This window comes from Choristoneura fumiferana, chromosome 2, assembly GCF_025370935.1.
Source record: "Choristoneura fumiferana chromosome 2, NRCan_CFum_1, whole genome shotgun sequence".
NCBI classification, from domain to species: Eukaryota; Metazoa; Arthropoda; class Insecta; order Lepidoptera; family Tortricidae; genus Choristoneura; species Choristoneura fumiferana.
The window spans coordinates 2709778-2713870 of record NC_133473.1 but is presented as its reverse complement, the minus strand read 5'-3'; the positions used below and the strand labels follow the sequence as shown (position 1 = coordinate 2713870).

General features: G+C 37.1%; 1 pseudogene; it reads left to right on the top strand.

Annotated features, from left to right (window-relative positions):
* Nucleotides 1-1024: 1024 nt before the first annotated feature.
* Nucleotides 1025-4093, top strand: part of LOC141445404 (bombyxin-related peptide A-like) — a 16444-nt pseudogene continuing 13375 nt past the window's right edge.

Here is a 4093-nt window from a genome sequence, read left to right as displayed (position 1 = left end):
TAAAATAAACAAATATCATGGGACACTTGACACCAATTGGCCTAGGCCCAAACTAGCAAAGCTTAACTTAACGGATAAACATACTTGCATAGATAAATACATATTAAACATCCAAGATCTGAGAACAAACATTCGTATTATTCATACAAATATCTGCCCTGGCCGGGAATCGAACCCAGGACCTCAAGTTTTGTAGTCAGGTTCTCTAACCACTTGGTCATCCGGCCGTCCGGTAAGTATGATTTTATGGGGTAGAAATTGACTAAAAGTTAGGAGTTGTGACTGTTTTAAGGTAATTCCTTCCTGGCTTATCTCCTAAGCATTAGTATTATACATTGCAAACATTTTTCTAAGCAAGTGTATCACTGATGTCCCCTGCCTGAGTCACAGAATAACAACATTAAAAATTTGATTGACCCTGAAGCTAGAAACACACTGATGGTGGAGGCGGTGCGGTGCGGCGCGGCGCGGAATCGCTACCAGTTGTAATATTCGAGCTAACGTGAAAGAGGCCACACAGAATACCGCGCCGGGAATAAGCGTGGCGGTACCGCTTCCGCGCCGCGCCGCACCGCTCCGCCTTCGTCGTCAGTGTGTTTGTAGCTTAAATCTAAAATATGTTGAACAAAATATTTTGAACAGTATTTGTATTGTGTTATGTTGTATAATTAAAACCATTTTTATTAACCACCAGGCAAAAAGAGGGGTGTTATTTATAAGTTTGACCGCTATGTATGTCTGTCTGTGGCACCGTAGCTCTTTTTATTTGAAATTAGGTTTTTTAGCGATGGTTCTTAGGCATGTTTCATCAAAATTGGTTTAGCCGTTTTTGAGATATTGAACTTCTAAGTGACAAATTCGGGGGTTTCTTTGATTAGGTTATTTATTACCATTAGTCTAGCTAGGCTATTATCATTATCACCTTTATTTTATTACAGTAGTATTTGGGCAACCGAACTTCGCTCGAGCTGAAACTCGAAAACAGTGTGTCTGGCGTTGACCCCGACATTGTCACACTGCCAGAATGACCAAACTGATATCTTACCCGAAAACATTCTTTGTTGCAGAATACGAAGTCCCCATAAAGCAAGAGGTGGACGAAAAGCCAAAGCCCAAGAAGCGAGCGGCAAAGGCGACTACATCGCGCGCCAAAAAGCCCAAAGTTGAGCCGGAGTCATCTAAAAAACGTAGGTGGATAGTTTCCGTTGCTAGTGGCTGCGGTTGTGTGCCCATGCTGATGTTAGCCCCTGGTTGATAGGCCGGCCACGTAAATAATAAATAAATAAATATCATGCATGGTACACTTGACTGACACAAATTGACCTAGTCCAAAACTAAGCAAAGCTTGTACTAGGTATGGATACTAGGCAACGGTTAAACATAAATATATACTTAAATACCTACTTGTTAAACGTCCAAGACCCGAGAACAAACATTCCTATTATTCATACAAATATCGTAGTCAGGTTCACTAACCACTTAGCCATCCGGTCGTCAATCAAATCCAAGTGGAGTTTTACTTAGATTTAGAAAATGCATCTTTGAAAGTATTGAGAGTTATGATTTTTAAATTGGTAGTCACCTTCAGACTTGATCCTAACTTTGAAAAATTTTGAGAGGTTTATGATTCGCTCGCTACCATGTAATCCTAAAAACTACATTTTACAGACGCTACAGGTGAATTTAAACTTTTAGACATAATGAGAATGTTTATTAGATAGAAAACAGCTGTTATCGATAAATGCCCCTGAGGTTACAATTCAAACTTAAAAACGGGAACATGTTATTACAAGCTTTTATTTAACTTGACCTGCTTGTTCTTGGGTCAAATCTTGCAAGTACACTTCTAGTGGTCGGATTGACTTGAAATTTGTTATACATATGCAAGTGCAGTCAAGAAAAAGTACAGTCAGCAAAATGTTTGCATTAAAAGTTATTTTTTTAACAGAAACTTATTTTTAAGTATTGGTCTGTTTTGATATGAATTTCCTATAATATGCATTTTCTCAGTGGTGCAGTTAGATAGTAAAAATTAAAAACCAGGGGCCTTAAAACATTTTTTTTTATATAGGTACATTAATTAACAGAATTCTTATTAGTAACAAATAAGCAGAAACGTTTATATCAGCATGAACACATAATCGCAGTTTCACTTTGAAATGTTTTAGAAAAGCTGGATACTTTTTGAACACCTTTTCGTTTGTAAAGTTATCGCTAGCTCTGATTGCAATTAGGGCCTAAGCTAGCTGGCGCGGGTGCACTGCTTGTGGCGGGGGCAGGGACAGTTCTAAGCACGCGATGTGCAGTTAGCGCTGCTCATAGTATTTTTTCAACAGGCGTCCATCACTCCGTGTAAACCGCGTCAGCTAGAGTACGTCCTTAAGAATAAAAAATATGCGAAATGACAGTAAAAAAAATCGATAAATAACTTAACCTTCTTTCGGGCAGTCGGGTGAAAATGCCAGCTCTTCTAACATGTTTCATCTAATTGTTACTGTTTCTATTTATTAGTGATATAAGTAAGCAAATATTACAAAGTTATGGTATTGAATATAGTTCACCACACGAGGAAACCACTTTAATTTCTGTTATTTTAGTCAGTATATGTCACTAATATTATAAATGCGAAAGCTAGTGTCTGTGTCATGTTTATATGTCAGGGTTAGGGTTCATACTGTAAAGGAAAAACGGAACCCTTATAAAATCACTTGACTGTCTGTTACGAATTTTTTCTCGGGAACACGTGGAGTTGTCAAGCTGATATTAACATCAAATACTCAGGTCTACTTCCCATCGAAGCAGTGAATTATTTATATTAGTAAGATACAGTACTTAATTAAAAAGTTTTTCATACAAATTGCCGTAACCGTGAAACTTATAGGGTACTTCTGGCTGTCCTAGAAACTTGAATTTTGGTATGAAGGTAGTTTATAGCACAACCAATAAGAGAATTCGGAATTATTATTTTTTATCTATCAACCATATGAAATGACCTCACCCTGCGTACATTTTGCTTAGAAAACGGGCTCTGCTAACACAGCTGCCCCTTTTCTTTGACTTACTAAACGTTACTGCATCTGCCCCCTTGAAAGCCTTCAATCAACACAAAGGGGTCTCCGTTAATCGCCTACATTGAAAAACTATAGAGTTTAGTTTTATTACAAAGGTAAGTGATTTCTTTTTAGGTTTCCAAATACATACCTTGTGTGGTGGAAATTTTGATAATTAATTAAAAATCTCAGATCAACAATTTCTGAGATACTCCATATCATAACTTGTGTAATATTGAATACCCCTTTGATTAATGATGTTTTGTATTACATTTATTTCTTTAGCATTGCAATTTTACCACAGCGATGAAAGAAAACATGTAAAAGTGAAACTTAATGGATTAACAGTAAAATACAAATACAGTATTTAATGGATGTAGACCTCGACTAGCTTTAACGAGCCTCCGTTATTTCGACGTTACTAACGTCATGATCTCGGGTAGACTCGATAAATCTTCATGATTTTAATATTTTACTCACAGCAGTAATATTTAGAGGAATAGGCCATAGACATACCAGCTTCTCTGTATCGAAGAATATTGCTCAAAAAAAAGGGCTACTGCAGATATTTTGCCTCAAAATTTTACCGGCGCATTAATTTACTAAATGAACTGTAGACAATGTATTAATTAATTAAATTTACACAAAGTTTAATGCAGCCTGCTTAGTTTCACTTTTATATGTTACACTTTACACATAGACCATTAACTACATGTCTTTTGACATTGATACTAAACATTACATGCGTTTTAAATTATCAAGCGTAAAATCTTCAAACATGTGCCCAGTTTAATATTATATTACACGGTTCGTGAAGCGGTCCATTGGCGGACTGAGAACGAAAATGATCGATTCAAAACGGCTGTGCCGCCAGCGTGATAAGTGTTCGATCGAGCGCCGGTAACGTAGCCAGCCATGTGGTTATTGAAGCTTGTAAAACGCGTTAAATCACAATTTGCCGGTGGCGAAGATGGAAGGAAACACCTTTCTGAAAATAAATGGGAACATTAATTTGCGCACAAACAAACACTACAAAACGGATT